Below are 22,690 nucleotides of genomic sequence, written 5' to 3' on the forward strand. Positions count from 1 at the left end.
AACATCCAAACATATGCGAAATTAACCCATTCCAAAAGAAGTAGCTAAAAAGGTATTATAGACTTAAGTTTTAATTTATGTTTACTTTATTTCTAGATGAAATTCATCGGATTTATTAGACGCACCTTCTGCAAACTGTTAACAACATTAGCGATCACATACTACTGTAATATCTGCTTTCTATTATGCAAATCTCTATATCAGCGTAAGAACATCGCCCGAAATTTATGGCGCTCATAAACTTTTTATGTCTTGACATTGCAATAACCTGAATTCCCACATATGTGCTGTAGAAACTATACCCAGTTTGATGTAAAGACATAAGAGGTTGGGTATGGCATCATTCCGAGAAACTGCCCCATGTTCTTAGTGACATACTGAAACTCTACACGTACCTGCCTCCGTACTGAGGTTTCTAAAGGTTACCTGGAATATCGTGCTTGGCTTGTATATAGTTGCTTCGAACCCCTGTGGTGGAAGAAGTTTTCGCTACCAGTATTTAAGCAGCAAGGAAAGAACAGGTGGTTACGCTAACTGCCTGATCTCCAGGTTTTGCACCAATACCCTACACCGAATTTCATATCTCTGCACAGTGTCTCATGCAGTAAGGGCAAGAGACGGTGTTGATAGTGACCTGTCCAGGCAGGGTCCGGACAGGGACGTTAACCGTGGCTGTCCTCTCAATCCTCGTGAGGTGTGTACGCTGGCACCGAGCTTCAGCCTCTTTCTTCTCTCATGGTCATACAACTCAATCATGACCCCGCACACTCATTCTTGTCACCTGCACGTAAGACACAGCTGTCTTACGCAACTGCGCAAGTTTCTGAGGGCATACTGAGGAGGCATAAAAGTTTTATGAGTATGGTTGAGCGTTATAGTTATTTTACAGTATGACGCAGCAATATGTGCAGAAAACCTTTATTCTAACAACGGTGGAAAAGTGCCACTGTGTTCAGAGGAAGAAAACCGTTCCGATCTTATAGCCAACAATGCAAAACGACTCTTTCTTTATTATGCGAAGTACAAAAAACTACAGAGAAATTCCCGTGCCAAGTGCGGTAGAAGAAATCAGCTCTCTTCATGCCCATTGACGAAGCCGTACAATATCTTCATGTTTAAAGGCAGTGTAGATATTCAGCATTATAATGGTCGGTGTAGAACAAGTAATGAAAATGTGAAACCATTACAAGTTCATTTACAGCCATCACTAATAGAGCTGGAACGGGAACTCTAAAAAGTCTGAAACTGTCTACACAAGCCACTACACGGCAGGTACTTAAAGTAGACGACAGGACGAAACGCACTGAAATTACTAACGAAATTCTTTCTTAAACAGTTTTTAAAGATGGTGGTATTTTCTGTTTATTCGTTTTTTCACGCGTAAGGGTTAATTAACCCACACGCCATACTAAAAAAGAATGTCTTATACTGCACAGTTTAATCAGAGGTTATTATTTTCGATTAATCGGATATTTGTTCATAGGTTTTTTCCAGCAGTGACTCGTGTAACTGAGAAAGCAGAGTCCAGAATTCTACTTACTCTGTTTCGTTGGCCAGTGATCACTAGGAAGAAGCTAGTATAACAGAGCGTGGAGTCATTTACCTGTTGGTGATCGTGTTTAATCAACGAACCGAACTTGGCGAGGTCTAATAGAAGTTAATAAATTGAGTTTGTTTCGTAGGAACGTGAAGTGTGATGTTTCTTCGTACATCATTCTTATTTTTGAGTGTAGACCGTTGTGCTATTTTATTTTCAGAGGAGATTGTAAGCCAGAAACCAGCTGTAAGCAGCGTAGTTACCGTTTACGAAGTATGTTTACCAATCTGATGACGATATCTAATTTTTCTGATTGGAGCTGAAATGATAGAGGGCATTTATTATTTGTGGTACAGAGGTAGTAACGATTTTAACTCTGTTCGCGGATAAAAGCGAGGCTGGCGGCGCTTATTTTGATTGATTTTATAACGTAACACTGCTAAGGGATGGATCGTAGTTCTCCCACAGACGTTTCTGAGTAGATCTGGTGAGCAAAACGTCGTAATTTCTAAAGCGCGCCACACATCCCTAAGAATTCGTGGATTCTGGCCGCTCCCTCTAGTGGGACTTCGCTTGATGCCCAAAAGACGAGACGGAAGAAACATTTGACATACATCTTTATGCAATATGTCTGTACTGGAAATACAGAATGGAACAGCAGCATGATACCGATTAGATTTAGACAGCCTACAGTATCTTTTTGTTTTCTCTTTTTCATCTTCTTATGTTGGTTATGTGTATTCCCGGAAATAGTCATGCAACGTACGCAAATTGACACAGAAACATTAATTTGATCGTAATATTTAATTGGCGCCGAGAATATGGTAAACAGCAATACTACTGACTGACAGTAAGTGACTAATGCAACCCTACTCTTCTTTTATTCTTGATTCAAATTTTCATGACTTGTAGAAGCAAGAGAACGTCGAAAGCATTCTGAGCGGTGGAAAAAACACGCCGATTGACTGAGACAATTGAGTTGGCCGCCACTCCTATTGCCACTTCACAGGCCTGCCGAGGGTGAGGCGGGGCTCAATAGCCCACGGCCACCGGTCATGCTTTTTTATTACCACACCAGTAAATCCAGTGCTACTCTGAAAGAACAAAGATAGGATCTCCTGTGGCGCAAACTGAAAGGTGGACACGCATAGGTGGACTGGTCATTTATTTGCGGGTAGTTTCAGATTAAGTGGAAATTTCATTTTACAAGAGCGAAGCAGTCCCATGTGACATCTGTGGAATAGTCGACTTTACGGCAGTGACAGTAGTATTTCTGAATTTGGGTTCAATGGTTCAAATGGCTCTGAGCACTATGGGACTTAACATCTGTGGCCATCAGTCCCCTAGAACTTAGAACTACTTAAACCTAACTAACCTAAGGACATCACACACATCCATGCCCGAAGCAGGATTCTAACCTGCGACCGTAGCTGTCACGCAGTTCCAGAGTGAAGCGCCTAGAACTGCACGGCCACACCGGCCAGCTCTGAACTTGGTTCTCTTCGGCTCAGTTGTAGAGCGGAGAGTAGTCGAGTGTCGGACATATAGTAGCTTGGCAGAACTAGTGGACTGGGGGAGGATTTTGCTGAAGGAAATTGTTAGGAATTATTAATCTGATAGAAGGACTTACAGACGCAGCTTTTGTGGTACAGATAGAACAGATTTTCATTACGGATATGTTTTTAAGGTAATAATTTTTCATGTTAACTGAATCTTCTTCGGTCCGTGGTACAACAACATTTTAATAAATGAAAAGCACTGCTGTAGAACAAAAGCAAACTAGTGTTTGTCATTTATTGTAATAATTTTTGCTAGTGTTTACTAATAATGTTAGCGATTATTGCAACAGATTTCTCCACATCCTCACCTCAGTTTAGTGCAGTTTTGTTTATTTCAATCATAAAATCATTTCCTCGTAAGACTCATGTAAAGAAAGTAAAGTTTTTGGTTTTCTGTAAGTTTTATGTTCTTGTGAAATAAGAGTTCAAAATACAGCATTGTCATTACAATGAACTGATTAGCATTTTCATTTCAACTAAGAAGTTCTTTCAGTATATGAAAAATCATTCCAATCTTTATCGCAGTAATTTAGTTTTACTTCCGCCTATTTTACGTGGCACGACTTCTTGATACTGTGGTGTTGCTGCTGTTTATGGTATAATTTTACAGGTGAGATTCTTTACACAAATTGTTTGATCTTTTTTTCCACATCTCGCGCTGTCTTTGACTTTGTACTTTAGATTTTGAGTGGGCCAGTGAACAGCATGTTTTTCGTTGAGATTGTACGTATTTTAAGCGTTTTAGTTTTTTGGGTCAGTGTATAGTTTGATTGTGGTAGTGTCCTGAATAATAGTTTTCATTTCATGCACAGTGAACGCTAGTTAGTTTTGTATTTACGTAAGAGCACGGGGTCCCGGGTTCGATTCCCGGCAGGGTCAGGGATTTTTCGTGCCTCGAGATGACTGGGTGTTGTTGTGTCGTCTTCATCATCATCATTCATCCCCATTACGGTCGGAGGAAGGCAACGGCAAACCACCTCCATTAGGACCTTGCCTAGTAAGGCGGTGCGGGTCTCCCGCATCGTTCCCCTACGCTCTGTAAAAGAAGCATGGGACTTCATTTCCATTTCAAACGTGTGCACAGAGATACGCTGTTCGTAATAGTAATTTCAGTTCAACCTTTTTTATAACAAAGGACTGTACATTCAGTTTTCAGTAGAAAGCAGGTAAACATTTTAATGCTCATGATTGAAGGAATGATTGAGTCAGAGCAAATAACTTTCAAAACTCCTGGAGAAAACATGTTACACCTGAGAGTGGAGTGATGAAGTATGCTTTCTAGCAGAAGGTGCTATTGTACTCAAATGTAGAAAGTTGACTGTTTCTCCAGAAAGCAAAGCAAGATCAAAATCTTGAAGGTGGACTGGGGTAGTGCAGTTAGGATCTTTTCAAAACACAAGACACCACTGAATATGTTACATGTGCAAATAACAAACGTTGGCACTGTGTAATAACCGCCAGTATTGGCCAATGTAAATAAATTAGATGTTAGAGAGACAAACACGACGGTGATGGCTGGGAACCACCTCACTGGTCACAGAGCAAGAGGGAGTGAAGCGACTTTTTCTGTAGAAGACATTAGGGCATACGTTATTCGTAACCAGCTAGAGAGAGGAGACTAATGGTTTCTAAGTATCATTTTTGTTGGTAAGCACTCAGAAGATCATGACCCAGTCAATGTAAATTTAGTAAGAGATCCAAAACGTAGCACTGCGAGGTTTCATTGTAATAACATTCAGTCAGAGATCATTTGAACTCGAACTCGGTATTCACGGAGCCTCTGCCACTAGATTTCCATGCTGAGAGCCAACGTCAGTTCTACCTACCTGCTGTGCTGGTGTACTGGGCACTGTGTGTGTGAAATGTTATGGGACTTAACTGCTAAAGTCATCAGTCCCTAAGCTTACACACTGTTTAACCTAAATTATCATAAGGACAAACACACACAGCCATGCCCGAGGGAGGGCTCGAACCTCCGTCGGGTACTTGGCACTGATCTGCAATAATCCAATGCTGATCTGCAATTATCCAATGACGACTGTGGTTGGTTCCGTCAGTAATTGATTCTGCAGCTACTACAGTCCCCACTTGCAATAGTGTGATAAGACTGAGCTACACCTTTGAGACGACTGTAGGGACATTAGTCATTTTATAGTAATTTGGCTACTGCAGGCTTCACTCTGAGTACTTGAATTTTATTGTCAATGAAAAGTTAGCTTTCAACTCCGACCACAGGTGCGTAATATTCCCTTACCTGTTTTCAGTTAACATCATGACAATCACTGGGCACTTGGCGACTACAGTTACTACAGTTGCGCAATTAATAGCATCTTTCCGACCTCAATGTCAGATTTGCCAAGCTCTTATTTCATCAATTTTGTCACTGTTTTCAATTTGTTTTGTCGGAATAAATCCAGGTAATTGTGATTCGTATTTCATTTAGCAGTCATAGGTTTCTTCTGTCATTATTTTGGAGGACACCCTAATATTGCGACACCTGCTATGCTTGCCTTCCAGCTCGAAGATACCAGGCCACCTTGCAATTAGTGTCACTCTGGTTTCCCATGTCAGCCTCAAGAAAATGGAAATACATGCTAACTGGAATCGTGTAAGCGTTTTGCCGTCCTGCACTTAAAGAGTATTCACGATTCGCAGTTCTCTGTTTTATGCTCCACAGCATCGACTCCTATCTGGCCTACCTATACCGTTGTTTCATTCACAAATGATGTGTGGGAAGAACGATTAGTGGGGGTCTATCTTTAGCATCTGATTTCTTTGTTTTTACCATCACCTTCTCGAGATGCAGATTGGAGGATGTAATATTTGCATTGCTTCTCGTTCGTGCGTACGTTCCTCGAAACATTAACAATATGTATTTCTATGATGCAGATCACTACTATATTTTGTAACGTCAGTCACGCGGTATTAAACGAACACTTGATTAAAAATAAAACTGTACTTGGAATTTTTTCTGTCTCCTCCGTTAATTTTTTGCGGTAACAATCCCAGACTAATGAGTAATGCTCGAGTACCGGTCGAACACGAATTCTGATAAATATATTTTGTGGTGTCCGACCCTCGTGGTCTCGCGGTAGCGTTCTCGCTTTCCGAGCATGGGGTCCCGGGTTCGATTCCCGGCGGGGTCAGGAATTTTTCCTCCCTCGAGATGACTGGGTGTTATTGTGTCGTCTTCATCATCATCATTCATTCCCATTACGGTTGGAGGAAGGCAATGGCAAACACCTCCACTAGGACCTTGCCTATTAAGGCGGCGCGGTTCTCCCGCGTCGCTCCCCTACGCTCTGTAAAGAAGTATGGGACTCATCATCATCATCATATTTTGTGGATCAGTTCAACTGCATTTGGCTTCATCATCCACTTAGTGTCTCATCTGCCTTTCCTACGACTAACTGCATATTGTAATAGCAACATCACGAGTCAAATTCGACGTACAGGCCTATCTGTAGATACTTTACAGCTGTGGCTCTCTCCATTGATCACTGGGACTGCTTTCAAACACCAGAACTTGCTAACAAAACTGCATGCAATTCTTTTGCATTACACAGCGAGCGCATGGACATTATTCATTTTGACTCACTGATGAACGAGAACAGTAATTTGTTGAGAAATGTCCGTCACGAGGAGTGACGAAATTTCAGTAGAAATGTAATTAGTAACTTTAAAATTCACAACGTCTCACTGTAAATAAAGGGTAAGATGTTTGCATTATCGCTGGTCTTAAGACCATTTGCGCCAGCTTTGTGGGAATACTGTCACTTAAGACTTTACCGTTTCTTCTCTTTCCGTAGTATCACAGAACTCATAAGTAGGATTCGGATTTAAATAACCTAAAAAACAGCGAAATATGCAAGAATTTATGATTTAAAACTTATGAAGACGACCTTACAAATAAAACATGACTTAAGATAAGCTTTTTAAAAACATCCTTGTACATATTTTTGTGTTCCTTGTGATACAAAATTCACTTCTAAACATATTGTGAGTATAGTGCTTACTGTTTCAGTGTCTGAAACTAACTAGCAATTATTTTTGAAATGTCTCATGTGTGTCTATAGTGAAAACAACAGCACCTATCTAGACAATAACAGCATGTTTTTCCTGCTGCGCACCACTATTTTAAAGAAATGTTAATCAGTTAACTCGTTCTGTCAGTCTTCAATTTCTGTAGAGCTGCAGTGCACCACAAGGTGAATTTTCATGTTTTTCCATTTTCAACGACGTACCGTTGTCGCTGAGGATGGTGTATACCCGGAAAAACTCCTCTCCACATCACAGGGCGTCGGGTAGTGTTTATGAAGGCGGCGAGGTCACTGCAGGCCAGCTTTTGCTCATTGTCTGCTGATGTTGTGATATTCCCAGAAACACTGTTACTAATTTTGCAAATTTTAGAATATTCAGGATTCCGCTGGAGAACACTTTACAATACGTTGTTCACTGTCAGCCACATGACCACAAGCTCGACCCAAAACACCCTGTACACGTTGCACAACATACAGAGCGTCACACAGTTGAGTACCAGCAGCTCCCAGACCTTCTAAAAGTATCTGTAAAGACCTATTTTACAGCTTTGATAACATCTGATCCGTTGCTATCAAGGGCACAAAATATTGTCTTTATTTTGGTGTAGCTGGTGCAGTACTAGTCAGTAGCACTAAGGTGAGAATCTCTCAACGTAATCTGATCGCACCTCTTCTGCAACTGTGTTTAATGAGCATGTGCAAGATAAGTGACGTAGGCAAGTGACCTAGAGAATCTGAAACCCCTTGGCCACTTTTTCCATGTATGAAGCGTCATCTCTTACTAGTAGCAAAACGTTGTGTCTGTTCACACCATCCGTAAACAATAGTTTCCCCAAAAGTTGTCACAGTACCATTTGCTACGTAACGCTCTCCGATATCACTGACTTCATGTATGGACACCCAGACCATTTGGTCAGCAAAACCAATTAGCATTTTGTTTAGCATCTCTTCTAGCACAAAGATTTATCTGGGACTGGATGTGTCGTGAACTTCAACAACTATATGAAGCGTGGATTTCTCATATTCTCCAATGGGGTGTTACAAGACACCGTCACGTCACACAAGTCCTTGAAGAATAAAATGGAATGACGTGAGTGTAGGGCATCCTGTCGGATGAATTGGTCGTCAGGCGCACGTCTTTTTATTTGATGCCACTTAGGCGACTTCGTGTTGATAAGGATAATATGATAATGAAGACAACGAAACACCAAGTTTCAGAGCGGAGAAAAATCTCCTACCCAGCTGGGAAACAAACCTGGGCCCCTCGCATGGCACTCTAAAGCGCTGACCACTAAGCTACGGAGACGAATCCTCTAAGAATGACCGCACAGTTGAAGATGGACCTGTCTGCTTAAATAACAGCCTTTGTCTGCTGACATTTTCAGCACTTCCCATCAAGTAGCTGCTGTATTTGGCGGTATTTGAGTGTTGACATTAACGCTAGAAGACAAAGTATATTCCTGTGGTAATTGTTTGTACTTTTTGGAACCTGTATTGATGGCAACACAATATTTGTGTTTCTTGATGGTAAGGAAATTGTATCATCTTCTTCACTTTGTCTACTACAATCCTAATAAGTAAAGCTTTGTAGTAACTTTGTTTGTTTGTGGTATCACGTGAAAGATAGTCATGTAAGCATCATTTTCATGTTTTCATTCTTGTGTCCTTAAAGATACGGCAAGTATACGTATTTTTGGCAAAATGAGGCCGAAATATGAGTTATTACTAAAATGGCGTAAATATGACTTCATAGCACAATATAAATACATTTTTCTCCACTACGCTACCTTCGCACGTAAATTGTTAAATTCACCATAAACTTTGGGAAAAAATGTGACTTGTCATTAAAATCCAAGCCCTATTCATCAGTTACTTGTTTCTGTGTGACTATGTCCCACTCGAAATACTATGGCCTCGAAATCAATTGCTTAACGCCCACTCTGTAACGCACGTGGAGGAAATAGCTCTGGATCACACGTTTCCTATAGCTTTTTCCTTAAGAAAGTTCGCCCTTATGGACGGGATCATTTTCTCTTTACATTTTCTTGTCGGGCGATATCACTTCATCATACGGTCAGTTTTTTTTTGCATACGTCTGCTTAAATCAGTTCCTTGCAGGTATTCCTTGTGTAGTTTTCGTTACACTGCTTTTCACTGAATGTCTTCTCACACACAAGTTAATTTAGCAGTCGCTTCCTTGGCAGTGCATCCTTGTTAAAGGTAATACTCGTCTTGCCATCAGTTGTAACACCTTCTTATTTAATAGGCGACTTCTAACTCCATATGCTACCGTTGCACTCAACACGATAGCAGAAGAATATTGATGACTGCGACTTTAACACGTTAGAGACCATACATACTGAAGGTTCAGAACATTTCCCGACTTGCTGAAAAGTGAAACAGAAAAGCCAGAAGACTCCAGCGCGTTAAATGTATTTCAGTAAGCACCATCTGCGGTTAGATATCTGTAGTCGGGTGTTCATTATACATCTTTCAACCACGGTATAACTACCGAGGATAAGTCTGTAAGTTTATGATTTTAAGACGCATCAGAGAACCATGTAAAACACATAATTCATAATTATTATTGAAATAAACTAACATAAATAAAACCCCTTAAAACATTTCGAAAGGAGATAGGCTATTGCTTCTGATGCAACTCATCGTCGTAATGGTATCACAGCTAGCTCTTTCCTAACGTAAATTGACTTCCTCTGTGTTTCATGAAACCGATGCATTTACACTGACGGAAGAAAATCGCAACACCAAGAAGAAGTTTTGCGACGTAACCGGAAGTTGGCAGGCGTCCTGGTGCATCTCAGAAATGATGTCTATTCACCACCAGTCGCCTGAGAGTGGCGCTAGTAACGCCACTATGATGATGCAAATCAGATTTGCTTTGAATACTCACTTTAATGGTTGTGAGAGCTAGTTGCCTTTGAGATTGAATGCGGTGAGTTGATGTTAGTCAAGAATGCCTTTAAGTTGACAAAGATGCCATTATCAACAGCCCACTGAGGTTGAACGCGGTCATATAATAGGACTACGAGAAGCTCGATGTTCCTTTTGGACACTGCAGAAGGACTTGGCAGGAATGTAGTCACTGTACACGATTCCTGGCAGCGGTGGTCTCGAGAATGTACGGTGGCAAGGTGACAGGGCTCTGGACGGCTACGTGGAACTACCGAGAGAGAAGACCATCGTGTTCGGGGTATTGCTTTGGTTCATCGTACGGTACCTGCAGTAGTAATTTAAGCAGCAACTGGCACCTCAGTGACAGAAAGAACTGTTAAAAATCGGTTACTTAAAGGACAACTCCAAGCCAGATGCCCTATAACGTGCATTCGACTGACCACAAAACACTGAAATCAACGACTTCACTGGTGTCAAACGAGAACTCATTGGAGGGTGGAGTGGAGCTCTGTCGTGTTTTCTGATGTTGGTTAGAAGGAGGCCCGTTGAGGACCTGCAACGAAGCTGCCTGTGTGGTGGACACATTGGCCTGCACTTATGGTTATGGTCTAAGGTGCGATTTAGTATAACAACAGGAGCACTTTCGTGGTTATCCCATGCACCTTGACTGCAAACATTAACGTCGATCTGGTGATTAGACCTATTTTTCTGACGTTCATGAACAACATTCCATGGGCTGTTTCCCAACAGAATGACGCTCGGTCACATACCGCTGTTGTAACCCAAGATGCTCTACAGATTAGCGACATGTTGCCTTGCCCTGATCAATAACCAGATCTGTCTCCAGTCGGGAATATACCGGGACATTATCGGACGTCAAATCCAGTGCCATCCATAAAACTGCATTCATTGTGTCTGTTCTGATTGACCAAGTGCCACAAGCATGGAACTCCGTCCTACAGACTGACACCCGCCATCTGTAGAACACACTGCATGCACGTTTACAAGGTTAAACTGGTTATTAATATATCAGCATTCCATATTTGCAATGGCTTATCTTGCGCTTACATTAGCCTGTGATCTTGCAATTTCAGTCGCTTAAATATTGTACATAGACAAATTTCCCCCCCCCCCCCCATCCCCCATGAGCCGTTGACGTTGGCGGGGAGGCTTGCGTGCCTCAGAAATACAGACAGCCAAACCGTATGTGCAACCACAACGGAGGAGTGTCTGTTGAGAGGCCAGACAAACGTGTGTTTCCTGAAGAGGGGCAACAGCCTTTTCAGTAGCTGCAGGGGCAACAGTCTGGATTAATGACTGAACTGGCCTTGTAACATAAACGAAAACAGCATCGCTATGGTGGTACAGCGAACGGTTGAAAACAAGGGGAAACTACATCCGTAATTACTCACGAGGGCATGCAGTTTCACTGTATGGTTAAATGATGATGCCGTCCTCTTGGGTAAAATATTCCGGAGGTAAAATAGTCCCCCACTCGGATTTCCGGGCGGGGACTACTCAGGAGAACATCGTTATCAGGAGAGACAAAACTGACGTTCTACGGATCGGAGCGTGGAATGTCAGATGCCTTAATAGGGCTGGTAGGTTAGAGCATTTATAAATTGAAATTGGATATAGTGGGAATGAGTGAAATTCGATGACAGGAGAAACAGGACTTGGTCAGGTGCATACAGGTTTATAACTACAAAATCAAATAGGGGTAATGCAGGACTAGGTTTAATAATAAATAAAAAATAACGCTGATAAGCTACTACGAACAGCATTGTGAGCGCATTATTGTAGCTAAGGTAGAGACGAAGCTCACGCCTACCGCAGTAGTGCAAGTTTGTATGCCAACTAGTTCTGCAGATGATGAAAAGATTGAATAAATGTATGATGAAATAAAAGAAGCTATTAAAATAGTTAGGGGAGACGAAAATTAAGTCTCGGGGGACTGGAATTCGATAGTAGGAAAAGGAAGAGAAGAAAAAGTTGTAGGTGAATATGGACTGGGGTAAGGAATGAATTTTGGACAGAGCATAACTTAATCATGATTCAAGAATCATGAAAGAAGGTTGTTTACGTGGAAGACACCTGGAGACACCTGGAGGTTTCACACTGATTATATAATGGGAAGACAGAGATTTAGGAACCAGGTTTTAAATTGTAAGACATTTCCAGGGGCAGAAGTGGACTCTGGCCACTATTTATTTGTTATGAACTGTAGATTAAAAGTGAAGAAACTGCAAAAAGTAGGAATTTAAGAAAATGTGACCTGGATAAACTGAAAGAACTAGAGGTTGCAGAGTTCCAGACGGATCATTAGGGAACGATTGACAAGAACGTGGCAAAGGAATACAGTAGAAAAAGAATGGGTAGCTTTGAGAGATGAAATAGTGAAGGCACCAGAGTATAAAGTAGATAAAAAAACGAGGGCTAATAGAAATGCGTGGGTAACAGAAGACATATTGAATTTAATTGATGAAAGCAGAAAGAATAAAAATGCAGTAATTGAAGCCTGCGCAAAGGACTACAAACGTCTCAAAAATCAGATCGACTGCAAAATGGGTAAGAGGGAATGGCAAGATGATAAATGTCAGGATGTAGAAGCATATATCACTAAGGGTAAGATGGATACCACCGACAGGAAAAGTAGAGACCTTAGGGGAAAAGAGAATCACCTGTATGAATATTAAGAGCACGGATGGAAAACCAGTGCTAAGCAAAAAAAGGAAAGCAGAAAGGTGGAAGGAGTATATAGACGGTCTAAACAGGGGCGATGTACTTGAGGGCAACGTTATGGAAATGGAGAGGACGTAGATGATGTTGAGATGGGAGACACGGTATTTTACGAAGAATTCGACATTGCACTGAAAGACCGTAGTCGAAACAAGGCCCTGGGAGTAGACAACATTCCATTGGAACTACTGATAGCCTTCGGAGAGTCAGCCATTACAAAACTCTTCCATCTGATAAGCAAGATAATGAGACAGGCGAAATACCCCCAGACTTCAAGAAAATATAATAATTCCAATTCCAAAGAAAGCAGGTTCTGACCGTTGTGAAAATTACCGAACTATCATTTCCATAAGTCACGCTTGCAAAATACTAACATGAATTCTTTACAGACGAATGGAAAAACTGGCAGAAGCCAACCTCGGGGAACATAAATTTGGATTCCGTAGAAATGTTGGAACACGCGAGGCAATACTGACCCTACAACTTATCTTAGAAGCTTGGTTAAGGAAAGGCAAACCTACGTTTATAGCATCTGTGACTTAGATAGCTTTTGACAATGTTGATTGGAATACTCTTTTTAAAGTTCTGAAGGTGGCAGGGATAAAATGCAGGGAGCGAAAGACTATTCAAAATGTGTACAAAAACCAGAAGGCAGTTATGAGTCGATGGGCACGAAAGAGAAGCAGTGTTTGAGAAGGAAGTGAGACAGTGTTTAGCCTATCCCCTATGTTATTCAATCTGTATATTGAGCAAGAAGTAAAGGAAACAAAAGAAAACTTTGGAGTAGGAATTAAAATTCAGGGAGAAGAAGTAAAAACCTTGAGATTTTCCGTTGACATTGTAACTCTGTCTGAGACAGCATATGACTTGGAAAAACGGTTGAACAGGATGGACAGTGTCTTTAAAAAATGATATAAGATTAGCATAAACAAAAGCAAAACAAGGATAATGGAATGTAGCCAATTAAATCAGATGATGCTGAGTGAATTAGATTAGGAAATGAGTCACCTAAAGTAGTAGATGAGTTTTGCTATTTGTGCAGCAAAATAACTGATGATGATCGAAGTAGAGAGGATATAAAACGTAGAATGGCGATGGCAATGAAAGCGTTTCTGAAGAAGAGAAATTTGTCAATATCCAGTATAGATTTGAGTGTCAGGAAGTCTTTCCTGCAAGTGTTTGTATGTAATGTAGCCATGTCTGGAAGTGAATCCTGTACGATAAACAGTTTAGACAAGAAGAGAAAAGAAGCTTTTGAAATGTGGTATTACAGAAGAATGCTGAAGATTAGATGGGGAGATAATGTAGCTAATGAGGAGGTACTGAATAGAACTGGGGATAAGAGGAATTTGTGGTACAACTTGACTAGAAGAAGGAATCAGTTGGTAGGACACTTTCTGAGGCATCAAGGGATCACCAATCTAGTGTTGGAGGAAAGAGTGAGGGGTAAAAATCGTAGAGGGAGGCCAAGAGATGAATACAACAGGTAGATTCATATGATGTAGATTGCAGTAGTCACTCGGAGATGAAGAACCTTGTAAAATATTTTAACTGTGTTGAAATATTTATTTTTTTCCTGTATTCCAAGTAGTACAAACTGTACTTTCGGTAGTTTATATTATTATTATTATTATGTGCGATTAGACCCTAGTAGATCACGGAAAGCTTCTTGATTCTTTTTCCTTTTTTTCCAGCCTGCTCTCATTTTCTCTGCACGGGCTCTTTTCCTTTCCTTCGTTCATTTCGTTACTGTTTTTCTTTGGAGCTCCGTTCTCTGACTTAATTTCCCACCTGTCAACATTCTGCTTAAATACCTTTTTGTCCGAAATATCTGAATAATTTATCTGAGCTTTTTGTAGGTCCTCTTTGACCTCTTGTATAAAAGGTATATTCTTAAGTCCTTCTATGTATTCAAGAATATTGTGCGGAAGTCTTGTTTTGCGAAGCCTACAGACGTGCCCGTAATATTTTAATCGCCTTTTTCTAATGTCTGCTGCAAGATTGGACAATTTCTCAGTTGTCTGGCGAGATTATAGTCTTTAGCCCTCTTCGGTTTTCTTTGGCCCTATTATCTTTCTCATGATTTTTACGTTCTTCCTTTCATAAGTTTTCTGTGTCACATTGTATGTGGGCTGTCAGGATTTTAGTGGCATGCAGGGATTCAGGTTTTAAAACTGTGTTATAAAGCCTTATTTTAGTGTTTTTTGCCAAGCATTTTTCATTGTACACCTTGTAGGTTCTTCCATAGGCTCTATTTAGTTTTTGGAGGTGAATGTTTTATGCTATTTTCTCTCTCCCCGTTGGTTCAAGGACTTCATGTAAGTATTTTAAAATGGGACTCTGTTGATATGACCGTATTTTGTAGTCAAGTTTTGAGTGGCAGTTTTTGTGGCGATGAACTCAGACTTTAGGAAAGATATTTTGCAGACCAATTTTCTCTACACATTCTTTAAGGGTTTCAACCTGTTCGATTGCTGTTATCTCATCATCCGGTAGTAAGGCTAAGTTGTCAGCAAAAGCCAAACATGAAATTATTATGTCGTCCTTGATTCGCCCATCTGTATAGGTTTCCAGCAGTTTTTATTCTTCAATTCCTTTTCCTATTCACGGATGACCTTGTTCAGAACAAGGTTGAATGGGAGAGGAGAATATATATAACCCGATATTCGACGGAGACAGAGATGAATCAATTTTCATCAACTGTTTACCGGATATTAACAATTGTGTGAATATGGATTTGGAACTTAATAAACTAGAAAACGGAACGACAACGAGGATCATCTTTAGATCTGATACGAGAATATGGAAATTATCCGAAGGCTCATTTTAAAAAAAAATGATAAAAAAATTGAGAATTTTATGCTTTAAACGAGGAAGCACTGGGGAAGATGTTTCGTAATGCACACACACACACACACACACACACACACACACACACACACACACACTGCTGTGGAATACTCTCGTGTGCTGTCAACTGGCAACTGGCATCATACCGCAAAAGGATCACATAGTGAGGGACCTGACTGCAAGCTCATAGGCATATCATCCAAAATCTTCATAATACCTTGGACTTAAATTATGGTACATGTGCGCATATTCTGTCGGAAAAATCGAAAATGAGAAGGACTGCGTGAAGTTCGTGCTACGTCAGCTTCAATGTTCAGTAACAACATCGTGCAAAGTTCTACTGAGAACTTAGAAAAACTGGTTCTACATGTTTTTCACAGCTCAATTTATGGCTATGACACTGAAACTGAGCAGCAATCGCCGTAATGGAAGAGTCCTCTATCTTGACCAAAAAGCGATCATAAAATCACGAGTAACAATAAGTAAATACTTGATCTGGTGTTTCGTATTTTCTCCCTCCTGCTCAGAAGGAGAATAAATACTATTATGACGTTCTAACACGTTTCAGAGAGGATATGAAGATAAAACGTCTACAGAAGTGACTTACGAGTGATTGGAACTCCACCATGACAGTGCACGATTGCATACAGCCGGCATTATTCTGAAATTTTTGACTAAAACCTAATTTACAGTTGTACCCCACATCGCCGTCCACACCCAACTTAGCTCTTTCTTACTTCTTCTTCTCCAAAATGAAAATCGAATGAAGGGGTGAATATTTCGTACAGTCAAGGTGATTAAAGAGGAATCACAGACTGGCCTTAACACCAGAACAAAGAAAGACTTGCAGGGTGTGATTCAGGACATAAGCGATGGTATCTTTGTTTCCGCCTCCAGTGGCACTCAGATGAATGTGATGGTGCAAATTGAGCCCTATACATTTCTGTAGCAGTCATAGATGGTGGGGTTACCGCTAGCTGGGAGCTCCATCAAGGCGTATAATGAGGCCTGTCACGGAAGTGGTTTCCTGGAGGGGAAGAAAGCCAGTTTTCACTTGTGTTCTTGCCGGGATTGTCATCCCAGATGTGGAACGGATGCTTCCGGATGCCATGAAGAACTCAGGGCGCTGCTAAATGCAGGTGGTGGCTCATGTTGGTACAAACGATGTGTTTCGCTCTCTGGTTTAGGGCGGCTATCTGAAATGGTAAAGACTGCCAGTCTTGCTTGCGAGATGAAGGCGGAGCTCACCATCTGTTGCATCGTCGACAGTACCGAATACGGATCTTTAGCACAAATTCGAGTGGAGGGTCTGGATCAGAAGGTTATACGGTTCTAAGACCGTATAGGATCCAGGTTCCTCGCATTGCGCCATTATGTGGTGGGTTTTCGAGTTCCGCTTAAAAGGTCAGGGATCCACAACTCATAGGATGCGACTACACGAATAGCGGGGGCTGTACATGTTTTTAGGTCAGAGGGTATCCGGAAACTACAAAAATAGCGTCAGTCTAAAAGTGTGCAGGGCTAACACGGGACGAGGGTAGACCCAGCATTAATAGGTATTTTAAACTTACGGGTTAGTTGTAAATAGTCGTAGATGTGCTGGGAACGAACCAGAGCTGCAAGCGGTAATAGAACGTACTGAAGCTCAAATCTTTATAGGCACGAAAAGCTTCCTGAAGCTGGATATAAATTCAGCGGAAATTTTTACAGTGAATCTAGCCGTCTTCAGAAAGGATAGAGTAAATGCAGTTGTGGTGATTTGTTGCTGTCATGCTGACAGAAGTAGTTCAACTTGTAGTGAAATTGAAGTGCCAGCCATTGTGGCGGAGCGGTTCTAGGCGCTTCCGTCTGGAACCGCGCGACCGCTACGGTCGCAGATTCGAATCCTGCCTCGGGCATGGATGTGTGTGATGCTCTTAGGTTAGTTAGGTTTAAGTAGTTCTAAGTTCTAGCGGACTGATGACCTCAGATGTTAATTTCCATAGTACTCAGAGCCATTTGAACCATTTTTGAAATTGAAGTAGATAGTTCCAGTGGGTTAGTATGGGTAGAAGCTACACTTGACAACCGGAATAAATTATTAATTCAGTCCTTCTACCAACCCCCTCCCTCCCTCCCTCCCTCGCTCTCTCCCTCCCTCCCTCCCGACTCATATTATACAGTTGCTAAAGAGATCAAAGAAGCCTTGAGACTCATTTCAAATTGGTGCCTCATTCACTCGTTTGTAGTCAGTGGTGACTTCAATAAACCCTCGATACTTTGGCGAAAATACATGTTTAAAGCTCGGTGGTAAACAAAAACATCATCTGAGGTCGTACTGAATACTTTCCCAGAAAATAATTTTCAACAATTGGTGCAGTAGCCTACAAGAAATGTAAATGGTTGCGAAAACGTAATTGGCCTCATAGCAACAAATAATCCTGAGCAAAGAGGTTGCATGATGACGGATACAGGCATTAATGACCACAAAGTCGTTGAAACAAGACTGAAAACGGTAACATCAAAATCCACCAAAAATAAACGCAAAATGTATCTGTTTAAAAAAGGACAAAAAATCGTTTTACGCCTTCTTGAGTGACAGTCTCCACTCCTTCCATTGAGTGTGAGAGTGGAAAAAGTGTGATTTAAATTCAAAGAAATAATGTCGACGGTAGTTAAGACGTATGTATCACATAAATTAATAAGAGATGGTGCGGATCCCCCGTGGTACACAAAATAGGTCTGAATTCTTTTGCAGAAGCAACGAAAAAAGTGAGTCAAATTTAAAAGAAAAAATAGAAACCCAAGACTGTTCAGAAGTTCTACATTTAGCGCGATCTTAAACGCGAGATACTTTTAATAGTTTCCACAACAAAACTCTGTCTCGAAATCTGGCAGTAAATCCAAAGAGATCCTGGTCGTACATTGAGTACACCAGCAGCAAGACACAACCAATACCTTCACTGCGCGACAGAAGTGGTAATGTTACTGATGACAATGACACTAAAGTACAGTCGCTAAATACGGTTTTCCGAAATTCCTTCAACAATGAAGACGAAGTAAATATTCCAGAACTGAAATCAAGAATAACTGCCAACATGAGTAACTTACAAGTAGATGTCCTCGTTGTAGCAAACAGCTTAAACAACTTAATAAAGGCAAGGTGTCCTCTGAGGTTTAGATGCCAGTTAGGATGATTTCAGAGAATGCTGATATAATAGGTCAATTACAGGATTATAGAGCACATACTGAACATCATGAATTACCTCAAAGAAAACGATTTATTGACAGTTAGCTAATACGGATTCAGAAAATGTCATTCTTGAGAAACACAATTATCTTGTCACTCACACGAAATTGAGTGCTATCGATAGGGGATGTCAAATCAATTCCGTATAATTAGACTTCCGGAAGGTTTCTGACAATGTTCGTCACAGGCGACTTCTAATTAGACTGCGTACCTACAGAGCATCGTGTCAGTTGTGCTTGCATTCGTGATTTCCGGAGAGAAAGGTCATAGTCTATAGTAAATGAAAGCTGAAGTGATATTTGGCGTTCCGCAGGAAGTTGTTATACGCCCTCTGCTGTCTCTGATATATACAAACGATTTAGGAGACAATCTTAGCAGCCCTATATTGTTTGCAGATGATGTTACCATTTGTAAAGTCATCAGGCGATCAAAACCAATTGAAAAATGAGTTAGACAACATACTTCTATGGCAGAAGAAGTGGCAGTTGAGGCTAAATAATGAAAAAAGTCATCCACGAAAAAGAAACCAGCTAACTAACGATTACACGATAGATCAGACAAATCTAAACGCTGTGAGCTCAACTAAATGCTAATACATAGGGATTAAAGTTACAAATGACTTTAACTGCAACGATCATGTAGATAATGTTGCGGGGAAAGCGATTCAAAGACCCATATGTTGGCAATGCACTTAGAAGATGCAACATATCTGTTAAAGAGACTCCTTACACTATGTTTGTCCGTCCTCGTCTGGAGTTTTACTACGCGGTGTCGAACTCTTGGAGGACATGGAAGACGTTCAGAGAAGAGCAGCTCGTTTTGTACTATCGCAAAATTTTGAAGAGAGTCATGGACATTACAAGAGAGTTCGGGTGGCACCCATCACAACAAAGGCGTTTTTCGTTGCGGCAGTGTTGAAAATATTTTGTCGGTGCCTACCTTCTTAGGAAGGAATGATCATTGTAATAAAATATCTTAATTCCCACGGAAAGGTTGAAGTGTTCGTTTTCACCGCACGCTATCCGAGAGTAGAACGGTAGAGACGTAGCTTGACAGTGTTTCGCTGAAACCTCTGCCGGCCACTTAATTGAGCTGCTTCCCGTGGATTGCACGCTTCGCTGCAAAAACATGGAATTCGGAAGGTGCGAGATCCGGTATGTAGGGTTGATGAGGAAGGACAGTCCAATGGAGTTTTGTGAGTTCCTCTGAAGTGCGCAGGCTTTTGTCAGCAGTACCAACAGGACATCCAGTTGTGCGGTGAGATGTCTGATTGTGATCCGTGGATTACATAGAATGCACTTGTCCTCATCTTACAACATTACAGGAGTCAGAGCTGTCTGCGGCCGGCCGGCATGTGGGAGATCGGACAGGTTTGTTTGACCTTCTCGTGACGATGAAAGAGGACTCGCTCAACGATTCACCATGCTTTTGTTCACTCTCAGGTCTCTGTAGACATTCTGCAAGCGTCTATAAGTATCTTGATTACCTGGTTGTCATCAAAAGAAACTCAATGATAGAACTCTGCTTGGGACACACCTACACTATAGCCGCCATTTTGAAGGCTACGTTTAGCGCTGACACTTACTGGAACTTCATGAAACAATAGGGGCTGAGGCGCGGATGCTCCACGATGTTCCATAACAAATTCCGCTTGTTTTCAACCGAAAGTGACCGGAAAAAAATGTGTAACATTCTTGTTGAACACCCCTTGTTAATCAATTAATATTGAAACATAATGGGTGCCAGTCCAGAAATGGACTGACGAGTATGACAATATTTGAACTTTGTCTATTCAATAACCTTCTCAGAAGTAACGAATTCTGATTTGCAGCGTGTGTAAGAAATAGGTTCTAGTGGTCCAACCTAGAAAGAAAAATCTATAAACGTATATCCAGAAACAAATCTTACTGAGATGTGATCCATTCCATCCTATGATGGCTCTCTGCTGATACTAAAACAGGTTCTCCATATGGTAACCACATGTTACAAATTTTTTTTCCATCCTCCTTAAACAACCGCTAATACTCGTGTGATGACATTTTGTCGCGCTTATATTTGGTCACATACATGTGTGATGGGCTTCTGTAACGTGTGCACGTTGTCTATGGGTATGGAAGACGACAACGCCTTTACGTGACTTCATGGTCAGAAATCTAAGAGATAGGGTCACGAGAAAGAGGAGACAGTTGTACTACTCTTGCTCTACTAAGAAATTAACAGATCATTTCTTGTAGATACTGTTATACGTGGCAGCGCAAACAGGACTGCCACATTCTGCACAAGCCACGTCAGTTGTCCCTTTGGAAGCATAACGCTCTTCAGTACCATCGGATATTGGTCCGGTAAATTGTTGGCCCCATGAGTCTGTTACTCACAGTTCCTACGCATTAATAATTGCTTCTATGATCACACGAGGTTTTTCACCTGCCCACATGCGTTTATTGAGGTGATTCTTTTTACCGTTCTTCAAATAGAGTTCTGAAATTTCTGCCTATTTGTCCTAGAGAATATTTTGTTGCATTATCTGCGGTAATTTAGTAAATGCCAGATGTGCCGAAGTCTGTATATGGCGGTTTTATATTGTAAATAAGCTTCATACTTAGGTTGTTGTTGGTGCCTAAGCTGATTTTTTACATCAGAAATTTTGAATGATCTTGTTAACTTGTCAGAAGTTATACCAAAACACGGCTGTTTTACATATTTAACCAATGGCGTGCTGTCAGTTGTTACTCTAGTTTGATGCTGTTTGTTCAGTTTAATTTTTATACGTAGTGACACTGTATTAATGAGTGAAGGATCATATCCATGGGTATTGCGGCACATTTTATGGTTTCTGTTCCTTGTTCTTTACGTTGAAGTGGAAATTTGTGGGCTCCGTATAGCACTGATTTATATACAACTTTTTTGCGCGATGTGGGATGTGCAAAGGAGTTTAGCATAGTGGGGCCTGTACCAGTAAGTTTTCTGTAAATACTAAAACGTACCTTTTGGTTCCGTTTTGATATTCTTATGTCAAAAAAAGATAAGGTAATGTATTCTTCTTGCTTAATGGTGAACTGGATATTTTTATGCCAACTATTGAATTTATTAAAAAGGGTTGTCACTTCATCATCTGTACCTTAAAATAGAATGAGGATGTCATTGACATATGTCTTATATAATTTAACTTTGCTGGTAATGTGATCTTTTAGTGTCAATATTTTAATCTCTATATGGTTCCTAAAGATGAGGGGATGCAGAAAAGTAATGTGTCCATTTTTTATGTGAAAGCTCTTAAGGCTTTTTTAAATAAAACAAAGTTTGTTAACGTTCTATATCTTTATACTTCATGTCTTCATGTTTATTTCTGTCCATGGAGACATTTTTCCCAATGTGAGACCATTTTGTTGACACCATCACTATTGAATGTTTGACTTTGTTAATGGAGCCACAAACTCAGCTCAGCTTACACCACTTCATCAGTACCAAAGTGAAGTTCTCGAAAGTGTTCTTTATATATAGGAAACAGACAAAAATGGGATGGAGCCAGCTCACGTTTGTATGCTGCAGATCTCACAGTGCTCATATGTGGTCTGGCTTTGTCTTCTGAAGGTGAGGGTACTCCATGTGTGGATGAAGTCTTTGTAATTCAGAAACTAGATTACAACTTACTGTTTCCTACACACCAACAATGCTTCATTACATACTACCATATTATGTGCTACAATTCGTAGCCCTCTAGTGGCAGAGGGTTCCAGCTTTTGTCAGCATCATGGGATAGTCGACTGAGTAAACTGCGTGGAATATAATATTTCAGGCGTCACTGAGAAAACAATACAAAATA

The sequence above is a fragment of the Schistocerca cancellata genome, chromosome 2 (genome assembly GCF_023864275.1).
Source record: "Schistocerca cancellata isolate TAMUIC-IGC-003103 chromosome 2, iqSchCanc2.1, whole genome shotgun sequence".
Classification (NCBI taxonomy): Eukaryota; Metazoa; Arthropoda; class Insecta; order Orthoptera; family Acrididae; genus Schistocerca; species Schistocerca cancellata.